The 23,028-nt window shown below is 37.1% G+C and overlaps 1 long non-coding RNA gene across 2 annotated transcripts in view; it reads left to right on the forward strand.

The window, feature by feature from the left end:
- Positions 1–22,403, forward strand: part of LOC137220110 (uncharacterized) — a 350,093-nt gene extending 327,690 nt beyond the window's left edge. The window contains exons 10-11 of one of the 2 annotated variants that reach the window (XR_010941473.1): positions 19,244–19,284; positions 21,601–22,403. This is a non-coding gene — a long non-coding RNA (uncharacterized lncRNA). The remainder of the gene's footprint in view (positions 1–19,243; positions 19,285–21,600) is intronic. The other variant, XR_010941474.1, reaches the window with a different exon arrangement.
- Positions 22,404–23,028: the final 625 nt, after the last annotated feature.

Raw genomic sequence — 23,028 nt, forward strand, 5'->3', positions numbered from 1 at the left:
CGTTTACTGAAGCTTCTTTGCAGTAGGACTTCTCAAAACATTTAATAAATTAATGTGCACTGTGAATCTTCTAGAAAGATCCAAATGTGCAATATTTCTTTAATTTCTTTAATATCAGATCATTTTCTTCCCAAGGAGCCTTTCACAAAGCAATGTTTCCATGGAACATATTCTGAGAAATGTAGGGTAAGATCACTGACCCTTTGCTGCTCCAAGATCCCATGGATTTCATGGTCCCAACTTTTTTTTTCCTAATTTTTATTGGAGTATAGTTGATTTACAATGTTGTGTTAGTTTCAAGTGTACAGCAAAGTGACTCAGTTATGCGTATATCCACTCTTTTTTTTTTTTTTAGGTTCTTTTCCCAACTTTCACTGGCTTGTGGCACAGCCCACTGGGGAAGAGAGCATTTAATGTTGGGTCTACATAGTTTGAAATCAGCCCCTCACTTCAGTGAGAAATCTTGTGAGGCACCCAGATGTGTTGCTCACATAGTGCCAAAGAGGCAGCTTGACTGGATTTTTGTTCAGATCAGGCGAGCCTGTTGGCACGGAGTAGACAGAGTATGCATTCCTGGCCGCCTTTTCCATTAGCCACGCAGCAGCTGCAGCCCATGGCTGAACTGTTCTGCGTCTTAGCTGGGCATGTGTCCAGTAGCACTGAAGAATATAGACAGGGAAGAGAGGGGTGATGGATTCCCTTTTAGGATCTGAAGGACAGCAGGCTGCTACCTCTCCTAAACTAAAGCAATCCTAGAGCACTTACCCAAGGGTTCCAACATTTGAAGATATTTGAAAGGTCATCTCACCTGGCTACTCAGTGGATACCTTACTTCTTTTTTGTCACACTGTATTGGATATTTTCATTAAGAAACACACTAACTACAAAACAAACTAGTGTACCCATAGAGGTCTAATAGGCAGAAAATGCTCCTTAATTGGGGGTTAAAATGTGACTCCCTACAGATTTCATCTGTTGGTTTGTTCTACCTTCTAGGCTCATTCAGAATGAGCCTAAACCTGTCTGATGTGACAGACTTGAAAATCAGAAGGTGGGTCACCTTGTAGTTCTGAAGATCAGATGAAATGCCAGTGAAACTGCTTTGAAACTGTCCAATGACGTGACAGGCAAATATAGAGTATTATGTTGAGCATGTGTCATACCCCCCTTGTACTGTCTTCTCTCAAAGTTGGGGTACACAGTTTTTGCCTAGGTCACAGGATATCTGTATATACAGCTAAAAGAATATCTATATAGCTAATTATGCAATATATGAAACATAGTGCTTTTGTTAGCATATGAGTAAGTAAATATTATGATTGACATTGAGAAAGATAGAAATCCCCAGATATATATGCAGCAGCTGTAGTAAAATCATACACTGGCAGTGAATCATTGTCTGAAGGTGACGCATATAATAAACTGTGTAATGGTCAGTGGGTGAAGCAGTCAGAGGAGGGGCCTAGCAGGGATCAAACAGTCTGGGGAACTGTTTGATCTGTTGCCAACTTGGTCACAGATATCGATTACAGAAAATTCTATGAGATATGCATATCATTAACTTAGTAACATAATATTTTGGTCTCTACAGTGTTTCTCTTGAGTGTAGAAATGTAAGTAACATGTGTTTCTGCCAACGAAAGAGATTTTTTTAGGTGAATCACTGTAAAACTTGGGGGGAGTAAAGAACTTTCAAATATTTTAACTACAGAAACTAGACATGCATTAATCAATTCTTTTGAAGTTTTTCATGAATCACTTCATACCCTAATGGACTTGGGGGAAAAAAAAAAAAAAAACCTTGGAACGCCTATAGATAAATTGATGAGTTGCTCATTTGGCTAAAGCTTTTCTCAATACCCCAAATGTCAGCAAAATAGCAAATTAAAAGTTTCTGGAATCTTTGGTTTAATAGAGTTTGTTATTTCTTCTGTTCAGAGGAGAATTCTATATATTTTGACCGTGTCCCAAGGAAAACGTAGGCCAAATGATTCTTCTTCCCATTTTAGCCATTTTAATAGATCATCTTTATAGATTTATGTGTTATCTCAGAAAAGGAGTTCTTTGTTATTACCTCAGCCAATTTGCCTCAAACTACCATTCCTTTTCTTGGACAGTTTTTCACTAAGACTTTTGTCAGAGGTAAATGATCAATCATTCGTTACACTTAGCAAATCACATACTTTCTAGTAAATACTTTGGAAACAAACATATTGAATCCTCTTTAGTCTTCTTAATTTTTTTTCTCAAAAATTGAATTTTATTTGGTTTGTTTGTTGGCATGGAACTGAAAACATCACTTAAAATTACCAAGAGTGCTCTGAAAAATATATATGTAGAACAACTTATATCTAAAAGTTGAATAGAATAGACCTCCATTATTATCTGTAAAATTTTCCATCCAATGCAGGAATATAAAGAATTTCTGACAGGTTAATATTCAACCAACCTTGCTTCCTCCCTCCCTCCTTTCCTCCTTTTCTCCCTCACTCTTCTTTCCTTCCTTCCTTCCATTTGTCTGTTAAGTTTAGATAGATAGATAAATGATTGATAGGTAGATAGATAGATAGGTAGATTCTGACAGGAATCACAAATCTCTGGATCAGAAAACAGATTGTTTATTACCTACAGAGCATTTTAGCATCAGTTTTCCAGTCCCCTGTAGAGCAACACAACAAGGGCAGATGTTCTCTTGAGCACTTATTAGGGTCGTACCATAGTAGAGGAGCCTGGAAATTATGAGACTCAAAGCTTATATAGGGTGGCTGGCACATGAACCCATCCTCCCTTCCAGAAAGAGAAAGTCCTTCACTCTAGAATATAAACAAATTCCTGAGGAGGGGAGGAGAAATTTCCTGGGTTTTCACTAGCCTGGGGTGTAAACAAATGACTCTGGGGCAGACAAGTCTTAAATCATATTCATTATACATTATCTTTCACATCCAAGACTTGCTTTTTATTCAATCCATCCTTTCACCAAGTTTACTAGTGTGCATTCTCAGATAGCCTGTACCATGCAGAAACATGGAAATATTCATTCTAGTGGTGAAGACAAAGTATAAACAAGATAAAATAAGTAAAGTATAGTGTACATTAGAAAATGAAAAGTGCTAAGGGAAAAAACTAAAGCAGAGAAGAGAGACAAAAGTGTGAAAGTTGGGTGGGGCAAGTTGAAATTCTAGGGAGGATCAAAGATGTCTGAAAGCTCTCATTCTACTGTGTGCCTCAATTTCAAATTACTGATCCCTTTGAAATTAAAGGAAAGATTTTAGGAAATTTTCTTTAATAATTTAGTTTGCTGTTGATGTCGTTGTCTTTTTACCCAGAAATTCTCTTTACACCTCTCTAGTCTTTCTTTTCCTCTGTCTACACCAGCTGCCATTGTAAGAGACAGTTGACGTGGGAAAATCTAAGGCCCCCATTTGATGGGAATTCTTAACAATTTTGCAAGAGGACACAAATCAAGTTAGAAAAAAAGACCTCACCTCCGAGCACTAAAAAGCAAGAATGTGTGAAAATTTGACAACTTGGAACTAAAATGAGGAAATCCCAGATGTTTTGAGGCTATTTGTGTTTGGCCACAACAACATGAAAGTGATTGAGGAGCGTTTGCCATTTTTTTTATCCTAGGGTGGCTTCGCTCGCCACCATCCAGTGCCGAGTCAGGTCTCTGCTCTCTTGCGTGTGCTCAGAGAATACAAGCTTATTTTACCATTAACCTAAACACACCAAAATGAGTAGGACAGATAGACTTCAAGTAATATCACACATTTTATTCCAATTCCAAAGTAAATTATTTTTGAGTTATTTCTTTCCCTGACACAAATAATTGTGACTTGATTAAATGCAGATATTTCAAGTGACAACACTGGCTATTTTGACCTTTTTATTGGGAAATAGGAGATAATATGAAGACGACTCTTGATATTTCAATGTAGTCACCTGTCAAAATTCTGAATGAAACTTCATCTCTCAGATCACATCTCTCTTCCCTCATGTAACCTATACCAATCACACCAGCTCACCCTGAAATCTCTATCTTTTCTTCCTCTGGCACTTATTCATACATGTCTAGATTTGTTCAATGTTAATGTTTTGCCTTATTCCTCTAATAGGTAAGATCCTTAAAGCTAAATTTTTCTTAGGTATTTTCTTTTTTTTTCATTCGTGTTTTTTCATGTATTCAGTTAAACTTGAATAAATGAATCCCTCACTTCACAAGGGTTCATGACAGTCACAGGAACAAAGAGAACAGACTGACAATTAATAAACTGAAGTACAAGCCTTTGAAAGGGTTCCCATAAGCCTGCTTTACTTAACGTGAAACAATTCCTCACTGGGAATGAACATTTTTTCCCAGTTTTATTGAGATATAATTGACATGCAGTACTGTGTAAGTTTAAATGTACAACATAATGATTTGTCTTAATACATCATGAAATGGTCTAGTGAACATTCATCATCTCATATAGATGCAACATTACAGAAATAGAAAAAAAATTTTTCCTTGTGATGAGAACCCTTAGGATTTACTCTCTCAGTAACTTTCATTTATAACATATGGCAGTGTGAATTATCTTTTTTGTGTTGTACAGTACATCCCTAGTACTTATTTATCTTATAACTGGAAGTTTGTACTTTTGACTGCCTTCATTCAATTCCCCCTCCTCCCAGCCCCCATCTCTGGTAACCACATTTGTGGTAACCACAAATCTGATCTCTTTTTTATGAGTTTGTTTGTTTTTAAAGTATAATTGACCTGCAACACTATGTTAGTTCCTGGCACACAACCTAGTGATTTGATATTTCTATGAATTTCAAAATATCACCATGATAAATCTAGTTGCCATCTGTCACCATACAAAGATACTCTTTTCTTATGCATTTTCAATATCCTTTGTTGTACCTAACACAAGTTTTGCTCAACAACTGCCTTCTGGTTGATGGATTAATTCTTCTTCTTACCTCGCTTGTGGCAGCACCCTTTCTGTTCAACATGGTAGCAGTGCAGTGTCACTGTGCATGGGTGGGAAATGACAGAAACAACTAGACCAACTGGAGTCCAGACATCAGGGGCAGAGGTGAGGTTGAGCCTATGTTTTCCTCTAGAAATTTAATGGTTTCAGGTTTTAAATTCAGGGCTTTACTCCATTTTGGATTAATTTTTGTGTATGGTGTAAGATAGTGGTCTAATTTCATTCTTTTGTGTGTGCTGTCCATTTTTCCCAACACCATTTATTGAAGAGACTGTACATTCTCCAGTGCATGTTCTTTGCTCCTTTGTCATAGATCAATTGCCCATATATGTGTGGGTTTATTTCTGGACTTTCTAGTCTGTCCATTGATCTACCTGTCTGTTTCTGTGCCATACCATACTGTTTTGATTACTGTAGCTTTGTTGATACAGTTTGAAATGAAGGAGTGTGATACCTCCAGTTTTGTTTTGCTTTCTCAAGATTGCTTTGGCTATTCAAGATCTTTTGAGTTTCCATATAAATTTTAGAATTATTTGTTTTATCTCTGTGAAAAATGCCATGGATATATTGATAGGGATTGCATTGACTCTGTAGATTGCCTTGGGGAGTATGGACATTTTAACAATATTTATTCTTCCATGAATGTGGAATATCTTTCCATTTATTTGTGTCTTCAATTTCTTTCATCAGTGTCTTATAGTCTTTGGTGTACAGGTCTTTCACCTCCTTGGTTAGACTTATTCCTAGCTATTTTATTCTTTTGGATGCAGTTGTGAATGGGATATCTTTCTGATATTTGTTATTAGTGTATAGAAACACAACATATTTCTGTATATTAATTTTGCCCCCTACAACTTTACTGAATTCATTTATTAATTATAATAGTTTTTTGTTGGAGTCTTTAGGGATTTTCTTATATATAGTATCATGTCATCTGTAAATAATGACAGTTTTACTTCTTTCTTTCTGATTTGGATACATTTGAGCTCTTTTTCTTGCTTAATTGGTCCATGTAGGACTTTCAAACCATGTTGAATAACAGTGGTGAGAGTAGACATCCTTGTCTTGTTCCTGATCTTAGAAGAAAGACATTAGGCTTTTCACCATTGAACTAGTTATGTTAACTGTGGGTTTGTCATATATGGCCTTTATTGTGTTGTTACATTCCCTCTCTATTCACTTTGTTGAGAGTTTTTTTCATAAATGGATGTTGAATTTTGTCAAACGTTTTTTCTGCATCTACTGAGATGATATATGATTTTTATTTCTTATTTTGTTAATGTGATGTATCACACTGATTTGCAGATCAACATAATTTCTTATGGCCTTTGCATTTGTGTCATACACATAAAGGTCTCTCATACACTGGGATTATAAAATAATTTCTTTCTCTATTAATTTTATGCTTTAATATTTTTACAGTGGACTCTTCAATTTTCTCAAATTCTCTTGTTTTAAGTGATAAGATATGAATTCATTTTTTTCCAGATGACTTCCCTCTTGTTCAAGAACCATTTATTGAATCATCTATCTTCTCCTCCACTGATAGATGATATATATTATATAATGCCACCTTTACTATATAGTGAATCCTTATGCACTTATTTATTTCTGGAATTCCATTTATCTGTCTGTTCATGTGCCAGTGCTGCCTTTTTTTAATTGTTGAAAAGTTTAATAGTTTTAAAATATCTGATGGGCTATCCCTTTAACAATACTCTTCATTTCTGAAGTTTTTCCTTTTAAAAATTTTATATGAATTTTAAAACTAGTTTCACAGGAAAAATTATTGTTATTTATATTGGAATCAAGTTATATTTATAGATTAGTTTAGGGAGAACTTGTATTTTTATATTTTTTTCCATCCAAGTCTATTTGTCCAACACTTCCTTTCTCCATTGATAGCATGTTAACATTTCCTTTATACAGATTTTGGGCCTTTCTTGTTGAGTACATTCCTGAGTATTACCTTACTACTTTTCTTTCTTAAGGGTACTAACTACAAAGTATAACAGTTAAAACCACAGCCTATGGATTAAGACTCCCTACACTTAAAATGTGTTTATAACTGTATAAACACAAGCAAGTTCCTTAAACTCTTTGCATCCATTGTCTCATCTGTAAAGTACAGTTGTTTTGAGGATTAAATGCAGTAGGCCTATGAAAGCCTTAGAAGAGTACCTAGCACATAATAACATTCAGTATTCATCAATAATAGCATTTAATATTAACTCTCATTCTCGCTATTGTAGATGATTGTCTTTTTCCATTAAATCTTCTAACTCTTTATTGTTCATATAAACAGAAACTATTGGTTTCTGTGTATATTTTGTATCTAGCCAGCTTATTAAATTCTCTTCTTGTCTTCAATCATATTTTCAAATAATTTCTAAGTGTATAATTATACAAGCTTCAAGTAATATTTCATTTCCTCCTTTTCAATTTTTATATTCAAATTTCTTTCTGTTTACATTAATATTTCCATGAAAATATTTAAAACTTTAAATTTATAAATAAAAATCACAGTCTTTCTTCCCTTAGTTTCTTAGAGTGAAGTTTCTCTTGGTAATCTGCTTATGGTACTTTGAATAGGCTTATTCAAATTTCAATTAATACTTATAATGTAATGGCTTACAAATTACATATCCATCCTAGATATATTTTCTACAACTTTAAATCTACATATCCAACTTCCTATCAGGCATGTCCATCAGAACCTCATAAATACTTATTATCAACATGTTCAAAATGGAAGTCATCCTTACACACACACACACACACACCCCACACACACTTTCTTTTATGGCAACCAGATAAATATAGTAACTAGAGCTAGATACATAGGTTTTATCCTCAGCTCATCCTTTCTCCAATACTTTAAACCCATTAGCCACTCAGTTCTGTAGCTTACACTGCTCAAGGTCATTCCTTCTCCTCTAACTGAAGTTCTCATTTCCTTTTACAGGGACTATTGCCACAGTCTTCTGACTTCTTAGTAAGGTGATTATGTATCACAGTTTGCTTGGAATTTAGAGCTTTCCCAGATGCAATACTCTTGGTACTAAAACCAGAAGAGTCCCAGGCAAACTGGGATAAGTTGGTCATCCTACTTCCCAGCCTTCAATATCATCCTCTTTCAGCGACTGAAAGTCAAATGTATGTTATGGGCCTTCTCCCCAGAAATAGTATATAGGTACACAAATTTTGTATGCAGTTGTAGGAGTTTAACAGACCCTCTGAACCTATAGGTTAAATGATCACAGATTTGAAAGATTCAAGTTTGAGTTTTTAACTAATCCTTCAAATGGCTGCCAGAATAAGCTGTCTAAAACCACAAAACTGACAATGCTATTTTCCTTCTAAATGTATTCTAATAGCTTCCCATTGCTTACAGAGTGAACACCAAATTCTACAGCATACTTGCAAGGTACAGTTGTCCCTAAGTATCCGTGGGGGATTCATTCCAGGACCTCCCATAGATACGAAAATCTGTGGATGCCCGAGTCCCTTATATAAAGTGATGTAGTATTTGCAGATAACCTACACATATCCTCCCATATACTTTAAATTATCTCTAGATTACTTATCACACCTAATACAATATGAATGCTGTGTAAATAGTCACCAGTGCATAGCCAATTCATATTTTGGGTTTTGGAAATTTCTAGGATTTTAAAAAGTATTTTTGATCCTTGGTTGATTGAATCTGTGGATGCAGAACCCACAGATATGGAGAGTGATTGTACTCTGTGATCTAGGACTTGTCTTCATTTATCAGTGTACTTCCTGGGACTTTGTTGCTCATACCCTACACTCTTGTCATATCAAATGACTGACAGCTTCCTGAAGGTGCCAAGCTGCTTCATGCCCAAGTATTTTAGCACAAAACCGCCTTCCTTCACCATTCTCAGAGTGGCCTTAGAATACCTATTCTAATTTGGGAAATTAATTCAAAGATCTTCTCCTCTCTGAAACATTCCCCTCTCAAATCCTCCCAATCAATTAATTGTGCCTCTTTTAGTTTCATCACTGGCGTTGGTGCACACTTGTTGTAACACTTATCTACTGAAATTATCTTTTATTAGCCTTTCTCTGCAAATACATCAAGATTGTGGAGCAGGCACAGGATGGTATCTTATCCTACTTTATATCTCTAGCACCAAGCCTGACACATTCTAGACAATCAATAAATAATTGTTGAATAAATTAATGAACAAAAATGGCAGGAATACAAGAATCATCTTACTCATGGAAAGGCAGTTAAGGAGGTTAATCTATACCTCATTACTTTAAATTGTGTGTACTTTTAATAATGATTGTGTGAATTAACTAAATGTCACCATTACCAATTTTCTCATTAACATAGAAACATGTGACACCCTATATGCCTCTATTAATAGTATTCTATATTTTAGGAAGGAAAAATGCAATAATGAACCAAAACTGCTGCTTTATATATTGCAACTGAGCCTTCCCTAGAGGTTTCATACTAGACTGGCTTAGAAAGCCAATCCAAAGTAATTTGTGAGAGAGACTGGAAAAGAGCATAGCAGCTAAAAAGAAGGTAATTTCCAGTACTAAAGAATTACATTATCAGGGATATAAAAGTCATCTTTGCAATAATTTTCTGAGTTCCCTACTTTGTCAAAATTCAAATCCTTAACAAGAAATTGATCAGACTGTTTTTATCATTTTGAAACCTACTTTTTGTTCCATTTTAAAAGCAAAGTAAATAGCTATAAGTTAAGGTGCCCAAATTTGTGTGTAGCTTTAACAAAAATTACACCACCCTTATAGGTCCCATGATTTACAGTGCATTACTAACACACAATTCATCAAATGCAAATAAAACTACATTTGCAACTCTGTAATTTGGATGAGCTCACAGTTTACTCTAGCTCCATTCTGTTGGGTACTGTTATGCCTCACTAATGAGCTTTATACACTGTGTTGCTCTTTGTTGTTTGCCTACACCTCCAGATGTTAACCAAACAAGTTGGAAAGTAAAATCCCTAATTAACTGTTCTGTTTTATTCCATGATGAGACATGCCTCGCTGCAGGTGAAGGCTGGCAGTGCACAGGGTGAAGACTTGGGTATTCATGGGGGTCACTGGGAATTATTTATGCTCATCAGAGTGGGAAGCAAATGAGAAATTACTGTTCTTAAGAGAGAGTTGAGAAGAGATCAGCTACTAGATGTCAAATACAAGTAAGCAAGATACAGATGAAGAAGCTCTAGCATGGAAGCCACAGATTAAGAAGCAAGAAGACATTTGGGATCAAGGGCACAGGGAGTCTCGTAGGTAAAAGGGTAAGTCATGTCAAGACTAAAATCATTAATTAGAATATGTCAGGTGACTAAAACTCAGTCTTTACTTTCTGCTGTGCTCTTACAAGTTGAGGGATCGTAGGGCAAGTGTGCCTGCTAATCCAACTCCAATGTCCATTTAACACTGTACTCTTCTGCCCCAGCTTGGGCAGGCTTCGGGATGTCAACCTGCAGTGGGAAAGGGGGCGTGGACAGCTTTACCCCCTCCTCTTCCTGCTCACTTACCGCTCTTTTGCTAACTCTTCTACTCTTCAGTCCTGCTGTAGCAGAAGGGAAATGAGGACAAAGAATAGACTGATCTTTACTTGAGCTGGAGTGCTTCATGCCTTCTCTCTGGCAGCTGGTTAAAATGTCATCCTGGAAGATAATTTTGGCTGACTCTTCCTCTCATGGGTGGCTTTTGTGAGCTCTTTGAGATTTCTGCTCTTATGCTGACCCAGGGGATTACAGCTCTATTGAAAGTGAACACCTGCCACTCCCACTTTCTATCTGAGGATACACCCTTCGACCTCTTTCTGCTGAGTTTGGCTCACGTCTCCTGTCAACCGTGTTGATCAGGAATCATGCAGGATCCCTCTCCTATGTCACTGCCTTTCTCCAACAGGGAAACACTGATGTCCCCCTTTCCTTGACAAACTCTGAGAGGCAGAGTGATTCCCGAACTATAACACTGTTGATTCCACCAACAGAGCAGTTGGCTGGTAGAAAACAGATTCCAATCTATGCTTGATAAAGCTTTCTTATGCACGAATCAGACAGCAGTCTTGTGTCTCCTGATGGCAGGACAGTATCTCAAGCTCTCTGAGTGTAACCCCTTTCTCTATGTTTGAAGCAAAAGGGAGCACTCACCATGCCTCCTTTACAGAAGGGAAATGAAGACGCCAGCATAGCATCAGCTCTCTCCGAAGAGGTCTCCACCATAACGTTCTCCTTAAATCTTCTCTGTTCCATCTTTATATTCTTGAATTTGTTGAAGCTTCCAGAAAAATGTAATAGATTCTTGGAGGCTTTCCTTTGTAAATCAGCATACAACGAGAGGTGATCTGTCTCACCTCACTTTGGTGTCCTGATACCAGGAAGAGTTTCATTCTAAATTTCTGTTCCTTATCTTTCTGAAACCAGCAGTTCTGAAACTTGATTCATATTAGAATCACCAGCAAAGATTTTTAAAATGTGGATATCTGCCACTCCCCTCCCTCAGCCAGAGATTCTGATTTAAGTGGTCCAGGTGAACATTTGTATTTTTTAAAAATCTCTTGATTTTAATATGCAATCAGGGCTGAGAACAACTGATATAAGCAAATGACAATTTATCTCTTTAGCCAACAGTTTTGGATGAAATAGCTCTGTATTGATTTTTTTCCCTCTATTTTTGTGGACAGAACTCTAGGCTAATCCCTCCAAAAACTATTCCTTATAAATTAATTTTAAGAAAATCTCCCATGTGAATTCTACCAAGGACTTATTATTGTGTTTAGAGAAGGATTAGTTTTTGTACCAATTTTAACTCAGATTGTTAACATGTTTGTAGCTATTTTCACTCAATCAAAGTGGAAATCATACCATTAGCTGTTGATCAGTTGTATTTGTCAATACATATTAGTGTTCCCATGTATGAATATTTCTTCTCTGTTGAATAGGTTAAATTTATAAATTTCCTCATAATTTCAATCATTTTAAAGCATTACAAAAATAAGGAGAGAGGGAGAGTTAAGGAAAATCAATAATAACAATTTTTCTTTGCAAAGAAAAAGAAAAAAGCCCATCCAAAGCAAAAGAATGCACATGAAATGCATCTGAAAGAAACACATTTCTACCAGTTCTGTCATGTCTAAGGTAAATTCTCCAAAGAGAGTAAGATGGTCTCCTGATATTCTTATTCCAGGAAGTTTTTCAAATTTTTCTTAAAGTCTTTCTTAGGTTGAAAATCAGAAAGTTCTAATGTACAGAGCTGAGCCTAGTTGTCTAGTATTATCCCATCTTAAAGCCAAGTGCCTTTAATATCCAATTTTAACTTTAAAGGAAAAAGAAACCCATTGATTATTTTTCTGGATAGGGCTGATATTCTCAAACATCGTTAAAACACAAAAAAATAAATACAATAAGCTAGTTCTCTGCCTTCTGGTGCAAAACCCTTTTAAACCAGCAGTTCTACCTCTAGGAATTCATTCTATAGATGCCATCTGTGTGTGTGTGTGTGTGTGCAGCCTGAATGGGAGGGGAGTCTGGGGGAGAATGGATACATGCATATGTATGGCTGAGTCATTTTGCTGTGCATCTGAAACTATCACAACATTGTTAGTCAGCTATACTCCAACATAAAATAAAAAGTTAAAAAAAAATAAGTTCAGCAGTAAAATAAATAAATAAATAGTATTAGGAAAACTGAATAACTGCCTGCAGTAGTAGTTATACCACTCACAAAAATTAACTTAAAATGGATTAATGACTTAAACAAAGACCTGAAATTTAAAACTCCTAGTAATAAAGATAGGGGACAGCTCCTTTACATTGATCTCGGCAATAAAATTTTGGTTGTGACACCAAAAGCACAGGCAACAAAGGCAAAAATAAATAAGCGGGACTATGTCAAATTAAAAAGCTTCTTCACAGCAAAGGAAATCATCAGTGAAACGATAAGGCAAATTACAGAATGGGAGAAAGTATTTGCCAACCATACATCTGATAAGGAATTATATCAAAAATAAAATAAAGAACTTATACAACCCAATAACAATAATGACAACAACAATAAAACCCCAAACGATCCAATTAAAAAATGGATGGAGGAACTGAATAGACATTTTTCCAAAGAAGACATACAGTTGACCAATAGGCACGTGAAAAGATGTTCAACATCACTAATAATCAGGGAAATGAAAGTCAAAACCACAATGACGTAGCACATGTTAGAATGGCTATCATCAAAAACACAAAAGGTGGGCTTCCCTGGTGGCGCAGTGGTTGAGAGTCCGCCTGCCAATGCAGGGGATGTGGGTTCGTGCCCTGGTCTGGGAAGATCCCATGGGCCGTGGAGCGGCTGGGCCCGTGAGCCATGGCCGCTGAGCCTGCGCGTCTGGAACCTGTGCTCCGCAACGGGAGAGACCACAACAGTGAGAGGCCCGCGTACCAAAAAAAAGAAAAAAAAAAACACACAAAAAGTAACAAGTGTTGGTGAGGATGCAGAGAAAAAGGAATGCTTGTGCACTGTTAGTAGGAATGTAAATTAGTGTAGCCACTATGGAAAACAGTATGGAGGTTCCTTAAAAAATTAAAAATAGAACTACCATATGATCCAGCAATCCCACTTCTGAGTATATATCCAAAGGAAAGGACAACGGGATGCCAAGGACATATCTGCACTCTCATGATCATTCATTATTCACAATAACCAAGATATAAAAACAACTAAAGTATCCATCAACAGATAAACAGATAAATGGATAAAGAAGATTCATGTATATACATATATATGTATATATATGTGGAAACAGGGAAATGTTGGTCAGAGTACAACTCTGCAGTTAGAAGAATAAGTTCTAGGGATCTAACGCACAGCATTGTGATTATACTTCACGTTATTCTAGTATAAACTTGAAAGTTGCTAAGAGAGTAGACCTGAAATGTTCTCACCAGAAAAAAAAAAAAAAGGTGATTATGTGATATGATGGAGGGTTAGCTAATGCTACAGTGGTAATCATATTGCAGTGTATGTGTATCAAATCAGTGCATTGTACACCTTTAATTTACACAATTTTATATGTCCATTATATCTCAAGAAAGCTGGAAAAAAGAGGCAGGCTTATCTCCATGTTCATACGTTGCATTTACACATTTATTTCTTTATTCATTCAACAAACATTTTGAATGCCTACTATATTAACTGAACAACCACCAATTCCTATTGCTTTGATGGAGTAAGTTGTGAGAAAAAAAGAGTGACAAAAAAGGGTCTAAACATTTCCATTCATTCACTCATTCATTAATTGACTCTGAAGAAATACTATTCAATAAGCACCTAACAAAAAAAATAAATAAATAAACACCTATCAAGTACCACATAAACCTATACAAGAGGGCTGGTACGTACCTCATCTATAGAAATTGCCCCAAATGGCCACAATGAGGACAGATTCTAAAATGTCCATCAAGCCAACCTGATACCATGTCGCAAACGCTATGTTTCCATGTGCAGCCCTGTAGCAGAAAAATGGGTCCATTCTTTTATTAACTTGTTCATTAAAGGCTTATTGTTTTAACTCTCTATGGGCTTTTTCAGAATACAAAGTTGTACAAGACATACCCCCTACTATTAGATCTATTTGCCTTATTTTTTGCATTTTAAAATTTATAAAATATTTTCATTTATTACTTCATTTGATTCTTAAAAAACAAAACAAAACCCTGTGAAATAAGCAAGACAGGTACTGTTTTTCGCATTTTGCAAACGGAAATCAAAATTTTGAGAGTGAGTGTCTTGCTCAAAGTGGACGAGATGAGAGTAGAAACCAGTGTGCTTTTTGCTGCATGTACCACAGACTTAACATCTGTCACTCCCACATTTTACTGTGGGAGTAATTGTATCTGTAGTTGGGTGGTTCACTGAAGAAGCCCTATAAAGAGGGAATCACAAAAGTGATGCATGCTTACCTCTAACTATTTATTTCTATTTCATAAATGTACATTTATTCTCCAGTCTTTTTCTTGTAGACCCATGCCTTTTTGTTATGCATGGTCAACTGATTAAAATTCCACCTAGTCCTTCTCATAGACTCACACCTATAACGCATCCATCATCTATGATTTCTCAATTTTGGTTCCTTTAAAGTGAGGCTGAAATTACGGAGATGTGTGAAGTATTCTGAATCCAGAATCCTTCTAGATGTTTATAATTTCTCCCGATCTTTTACAATCATTTTACCCACACCTAATTTAACAGAAGTATTTGTAGTGACCCTCCTCTTCCAAGTATTCCAAGACTTTCCAAAGTATTCAGTGTAGCTTTCAGTGTAACTCTCCTTCTGGGCTCATATTTTATTGCTTTACACCCTACTTAGTTACAGAAACAAGTGCATTTGGCACAAACGCAGTTGAGAGCAAGCGTTGTAAGGTAACAATGCAAAGGCACAAACAGAAATGTTACGGAAGAGCCAAGAGCTGTGAACTATGGCTATCAGTCCGCATGATTTACAAAGAGGGTGGAGAGAAATCACTAATCTGATGAGTTTGTTAAATAGAGCTCAGTTAAGAGAACTTCTACAACAACAGGCAAATAAGAAGCTGCCCTCAAAGCCTGTTTATGTGTGACTGGGAAGTATCTTGTACCTTCCGCAGCAAAACTGTAGACTCCTCAAATTGTTATCAAGTTGCATGCAGAACATTCGCCAGTACTGAAGAAAAGGCCGTTTCAGCTGGGTAGTCAGGGGGTTGACTTAGGCAGGAGGCTAAAGATAATGTTTTTCTAAGAAGCACTCGAGAGTGTTTGCCCAATCTTAAATGTAAAATCGATCTTGATTACAAAAACTTCAGATTCTTAAAACATAGGTTCTCTAGTGGAGTAAAAGGAATAATGACAACACTTGAACTTTATTCTAGTTGTCTCAGAGAGGGCTACTCTCTCTGCCTCCCAGCATAGGGTTTATTATATCGTTTGTGCTTAATACACATTTGCTGAAACTGTGACCACAAAACTATATTTGTTTTTTTGTTTTTTGTTTTTTATTGATGTATAGTTGATTTACAATGTTGTGTTGGTTTCTGGTGTACAGAAAAGTGATTCAGTAATATATATGTGTGTGTGTGTGTGTGTGTGTGTGTGTGTGTGTGTGTGTGTGTGTGTGTGTATATATATATATAGTTCTTCATTTTCTTTTCCATTATGGCTTATTGCAGGATATTGAATATAGTTCCCTGTGCTATAGTGTAGGACTTTGTTGTTTAGCTAATTTATAGTCTGTATCTGCTAATCCCAAACTCCTATTTTATCCCTCCCCCTTCCCCTTTGGTAACCATGAATTTGTTTTTTATGTCTGTGAGTCTGAAAAAGCCACCTGTGGAATAGATAAAAATTTGATTTGTTGGAGTGTTTAAGTTTAGGTCCCTCTCCTTATACATAAATATCTGTTCAGTCAGTTCTGTGTGAAACGTAGCAGTGTGGGGATAATAACTTTATTAAGTGGGAGATGTATTGGGGAAGGTAAATGTCTGGATCATTAAGAAAAATTTCTTTTGACACCCTCTTTAAAATTTTACCAGAAAATATGAACTTTATTCACCATGTGATTATCTAAATACTCTGACCCAGGGCTGAAGAATTGGCAAAATGTCCTTAAAATCTTTTCTTTTCTTTTTTTTTTTTTTTTTGCATACGAGGAACCCCATTGTGACTAGCTGTTCTAGACTGTTCTTATTTGTTAAGCTTTTGGGTAACCACCTGCCACGAAAAGTTGTGTGGCCTGTCTTATCATCATAGTTTCTGTGTCCTTTCGGTTCAGAGGCATTAGAAGGGTGTGGTTTTCCCAGTAAACCCTTGTTTGGACTAAACTCCCTTTGTCATTTTCACAGCCAAGAACTTTGTAATAATAATTCTTGTTTGGAACAATTTTAGTCAAGTTCATTTGAGTCACGATGTTGTGATTTCTCCAAAAAGTGCAGAATCAAAGCTATTCTTATGGGACATTTAAGAAATAGTCTTTCAGCTCTTATGCTGAATGGGATTTAAGTGAATAATCGAAATAGAAATAGGAGAGCATGCAATATTACAATTTTCAGGCAAAGAGGAATGGCAGATCCACTCCATGAAATGGTTGAATTTCCCTCTTCCTTGCCTTTTGTCTTCTCCTCTCCTTTTTTCCCCCCTTCTTTTTCATTTTTTCCTTGCTTTTTGTCCTTCTTCCTTGACTTTTTAGCCCTTTTCTTTCATGTAATCTATAATCTACTTCCGTTTTCTCTCCCTCATTCCCTCCCTTCCCAGCCACTCTCTTGGAGTTTCTGGCAAAGGCTTCTCTGGAGTGATGGGTGAGCTGCCATAGCAGGTATGGTTCTCAGTGACTGAGCTTGATTAGGCGCGATTCAGAATTGAGACAAAAATAGGAAGGAAAAAGGGAAGAGATCTGGAGCAGGGTACCTTCTCAAATGGAGCAAGATATGAGGAACACAGCATAATGGTCAGCATACTTGTTGTGAGTGGAATTGGGATGCCTGCACCGCGGCTTTCGGGGTGCAGGCTTGGTGATGTGCAGTGGGTGAAGCCTGGGGTGGGCTTCAGGGGGAGTCCTCCCTTTCCCTCACTCTTCCTATTCCATTGCCAGGCTTGTTTCTTGCTTTCTTTCTCTCCTTCCTTTATTGTGTTTTCTTCATGAAGCTATCCATAGACAGGGTGAAAATTAAAAACATTTAGGTACAGGAAGTATCTCTCATCCTTACTTTCTGAGTTTTTCATCTAAAGTGGTTATTGCATCAGCATTACTGAATGCATTAGAGACATCAGGGTGAAGTAAACACCATGGAGGAGACCTTCGGCGAGGAGGGAGACTGACAGGCAAGCAAATCGTTAGAGCTTGGTGTGATCTGTGGTGTGAAAGGTACCATTGAAACGCTATGGCAAGGCAGGAAGGTAGTTATCTGCTCGTGGCATGTTTCCAGGAACAAGGAGAGGAAGGAAATTCCAAGAGGGGACAAGGGGAATGCCAGAGATTTCCAAACCATTGGAGGGGAGGCACAGCCTGGCTTGAGGAATCTCAGTCACTGTTATTGAAGATCCTGACAAGGATCTTGGACTTGATTCTCTGAGCCAGTGCTGGCCTAGGCTGATCAGGTATTAGTGTGAGATAAAAGGGCAGAATGGCAGTAAGCCAAACAAAGAGAGATAAATATCAGGTGATATTGCTTATATGTGGAATCTAAAAAAATGATACAAGTGAACTTATTTACAAAACAGAAATAGACTCACAGACATAGAAACAAACTTATGGTTACCAAAGGGGGGGAAGGTCGGGGGAGGGAGGGTTAAATTAGGAGTTTGGGATTAACATATACACACTACTATATATAAAATAGATAACCGACAAGGATCTACTGTATAGCACAGGGAACTATACTCAATATTTTGCAATAACCTATAAGGGAAAAGAATCTGAAAAGGAATATATATATATATATATATATATATATATATATACACATATGTATAATTGAATCACTGTGCTATACACATGAAAGTAACACTATATTGTAAATCAATTATACTTCAAATAAATAGATAGATAAGATTATAAATTCATCATGTCACCTTTCCTGGCTCTAATCCCCATCCAGTGTAATTCAGGGGAGTCAGGAGGGCTTGGTTCAAATCCTGGCCCAGCCACTTACTTACATGACCCTAAGTACATTAATTAATCTTTCTGAGCCTCATTTTTCTTGTCAATAAAAAGATGATTCATAACACACACACACACACACAACAAAAAAGAATGGCAAGGGGCAATCACTCCAGTGTTACCTACTGGATAACCTCTGATAGCATTAGTTATTGCTTCACATATTGAACTTTATCCTCAATTTTTGTCCCAGTCTAAAAAAGTTTCTGATAAACTGCTATATATAGTACCAAACAATTGATAGATTACGAAGACATTGGAAATGTAGTCTCATTTGCACATTTAAAGATTAGCCTATCAGTAATGTTTAGATGTTTGACAGGGCAAGATGGAAGGAGTAAAAAACATTGAGAAAGCTATTGCAACAGTCTGGACCAAATACTCCAGCCACAAAAAAATTGCTGGAGACTTGAACCATGTTGGGGGCAATGAAGATGGAGATGAAAGAATATAGTATCAGGATATTTAGCAAGTAGATGCTGATGGATCTAGTGATTATTTTGATGTGGAAGTTAAAGGTAAAGAAGGAATGAAGTAACCAGTAAATATCATTATACAGGGAAAGATGGGACTCAGTGCCATACCAGCAGCAGCTTCCAGGTATGTGAATTCTAAATAAATTTCCCATCTTTATACTTCAGCCTGGATAAATATCTCTGTATTTGTAATATGCTAGATTTGGCAGTTCCTCTGAGAAACACAGATTTTTAAAAAATTGTTATCTTGAATATCAATATGTCACATAAGCCTAGTGTTATTAAAACAACAGTAACAACAACTTAGTTTTAAAGGTGAAAAAAAAGATTGCTATGAATACACTTATGCAGGAACAGTGATCTCTGTTTTGAGTATATCAGGCATGGTCTTTACCTCACAATCAATAACTGCAATTCTTCAGACTTGACTGCAACTAAAGTTTATTCCAAATAAACAAGTCACAGAATGGGTAAGTGATTTGCCTGAGGGTATATATAATGAGCTGAATTGTGTCCCCTCTAAATTCATATGTTAAAATTTTAACTCCTAGGACCTCAGCATTTGGGGATAGGACCTTTAAAATGGTGATCAAATTAAAATGAAAGCATGAGCGTGGCTCTAATCCAATATGACTGTGGTCTTTATAAGAGGAAATTTGGACACAGATAGTTATAGAGGGAAGACCATATGAAGACACAGGAAGATGACCATCTATAAGCCAAGGAAAGAGGCCTCAGAGAAGCCAGCTCTGACCACCTTGTCCTTGGACTGTTAGGGAACTGCTGACCAAAACCACCCACCTTGGCCAAGCCCACTTGCCTGAACTGTCTAACAGCAGGAGGTCCTAATAAGGAACAAGGTGCTGCTGTTGAAAACTAACCTGCAGAATTTGGGAGGGGCCAAAAGAGGGAGGAGACGACCAACCTCCCAGAGTCCTTCTTGCTGGAATCCATTTTGGCTGAGAAATGTACACGCCACCAGGAAGGATAGTGAGTCATACTATGGGCCAAGCAAGATGATTGGCCTGAGATGGCCCCAAAACTAACCCATCACCATAAAATCTGAGACTGCGAGCCACATGGCAGAGCAGTTCTCCTGGGTTCATTTACCCTGCTGCTGTCCAATTTCTTTTGCTTTATCAGTACATGTGTCTCCTCAGGCAATTCATTTCCAAGTTAGACAAGAGCCCACTCTTGGGCCCTGGAAGGGCCCCCCCCCCTTCCTGCACCAGGACTTCTAAGCAGTGGGACTATGAGAAAATAAATTTCTGTTGTTTAAGCTGCTCAAGCTATCATTCTTTGTTGTGGCAGCCCTAGCAAACTAACACAGTGCACGACTCATAAATGGTCTAGACCTGATTGGGACTCTGGCCAGTCTGACTCCAAAATCTATGCATTACCTGAGGCCCTCTTCACTCCCTACGCAAGAGGAGAATAACTATGGGCTGAATCATCACGGCTCACTCTAACTAAGGAGTGTGTCACACCAAGAACTTCCCCCACTAGATGAGCTGCTATTCTAGACTGATTATGATCTCTTAACTCATGATGACAATGATTAGTGCAGAAAGGTTTTAAATTGCTATACTATATTAGGGGAAGAAAAATAGAATTTCATGACAGTGTACCAAAGCTTTTGAACTCTGGCTTCCGTAGATGACTGGGAACTTACTCAAGGCTAAGAATGGTATTCTTGGACTGCCCAACTGATAGAGAAAAAAAGAACAGTATTTGATACAGCTAAAGCTTTGCAATGAACTAAAGGAAGAAAGGAACTAGCTAAGTTAAATACTAACTTAAACCACAACCATTTGGCTAAGCCTGAGGTTCTTCTACCTCAGAGTGAATGTTATATTCCTTACATAGACTCAGGATTTTTGCATTCTTTCCTAATGATATGATAGTTCTGCCTGACTATGACAGTTGCTGATCTAACACCAATGACAATAACATCACAAATCAATTTAGTTGCTCTGTTCAGAGCTTCTAAATGTTTCTTTTGCAATATGTGAACTTCCTATAACCTAGAATTTATGAAATGGAACCATATGTGACCTCCATACTTTCCCAATTTTCAGAACTCTATCCCACTAAAAGAATTCTTTTAAAATAGCTGGCTAAGAATCATCAGGTAAATCATGTTACACGGATGTTTATGAAAAATTTTGACTTGGTCTCTGTGAACATCTATTTTGTCACTTACTAAAGCATGCAGAGTGTTAAGGAAAATTATTTCATCATATCTCATAAATTTCTTAATATGTTTGATCTCTAACAGTATTCTTGCCCTGTGAAGAATTAACATTATCATGATTTCCCAATAATAATTTTAACATTTTAATTCTCTATTTTTTTTTTATAAAAAAGTGTGTTTGAGGTCTCTGCTAAAATTCTTTTTCTCTCTCTCTCTTTTTTCTTCATCCTCACTGCCCAATCCAAGCTCTTATCACCCATTCCTAGATTACTGCATCCAAGCTATTCTGCCTCAGGCTGCTATCCCTAACCAATTCATCCTACACATCACTGCCAGATTAATAATTCTAGACCAGGGCTTCCCTGGTGGCACAGTGGTTAAGAATCTGCCTGCCAATGCAGGGGACATGGGTTCAAGCACTGGTCCAGGAAGATCCCACATGCCATGGAGCAGCTAAGCCCATGCACCACAACTACTGAGCCTGCGCTCTAGAGCCCACAAGCCACAATTACTGAGCCTGCAAGCCACAACTACTGAACCCACGTGCCACAGTTACTGAAGCCTGCGTGCCTAGAGCCTGTGCTCTGCAACAAGAGAAGCCACCACAATGAGAAGCCCGAACACCTCAACAGAGTTGCCCCCGCTTGCCACAACTAGAGAAAGCCCACGTACAGCAGTGAAGACCCAACACAGCCAAAAATAAATAAATTTTAAAAAATAAATAAATAATTCTAGACCAGATCTTTGTGTTAACTCTGCTGCACAGAAAACATCCATGGTTTCCCATCCACTAGCTACAAGTTAAAGTCCAAATTCCTGAGTGATCCATAATCTGGCCCCACTCAATCTTCCAAATTTTCTATCCTTACCTTCTAACACTCCCTCACGGTGAGCTAGCTAAACTGATTTTCTGAAATCCTACGGAACTTACTGTCTATATTATTTTTTCCTATCATTAATCAAACATGGTTTTCAGACATCAGTTTTTATCTGATTTCTTTTGCTAGATGCCCAAACACCTTAAGTGTTCTTCATTAAATTTTATTATTCATAAAATAATCAATGTCAATGTTGTTTGCTTCTTTGCATCCCTCACAAAGGTTAATGGAAATGATTATTTCTGTGACTTTCAAGAGCTATTTTAAATTTCCCTACAGAGGACACAAATGTAAATAAGGCATGATTCCTGTCCTCAAGCAGTTCACCTCTAGAAGAGAGATGAAAGAGTACAAAGGTAAACATAATGCAATATGAAAATTCTAGTATAAAGGGATGAACAAAGGACTGTGGGAGCAAAAGCTTGTATAGGTAAAGAATGTTGGGAGTGAGGAGGTGGTCTGCATATGACAGAAAGTCATAGAATGACATTTGGATTGGACCTTGAAGAATAAATATAATCTTTTGCAAGCAGAGAAGAGGGTTTGCAATTGCAACTTTTATACCTCAATCCTTATGAAATAATCACTGAAAAAAGTCTCTGAGAAGACTCTTGTTTGCTCCAACCAGAAACCTATGGATTTCCTCTGTTACAAATAATATTTATGTTAATTTCTCAGGTCAGGCCATGTCCATGCCCACTTGGTTAGTAGAATTTGAGACATGTGCACAGTTTAAAGTAAAAATTCTGACTTCTTTGGGGTAATTCTTTTCCAACCCATGACCACAGGCAGGTGG

This window comes from Pseudorca crassidens, chromosome 2 (genome assembly GCF_039906515.1).
Source record: "Pseudorca crassidens isolate mPseCra1 chromosome 2, mPseCra1.hap1, whole genome shotgun sequence".
In the NCBI taxonomy this organism is placed as follows: domain Eukaryota; kingdom Metazoa; phylum Chordata; class Mammalia; order Artiodactyla; family Delphinidae; genus Pseudorca; species Pseudorca crassidens.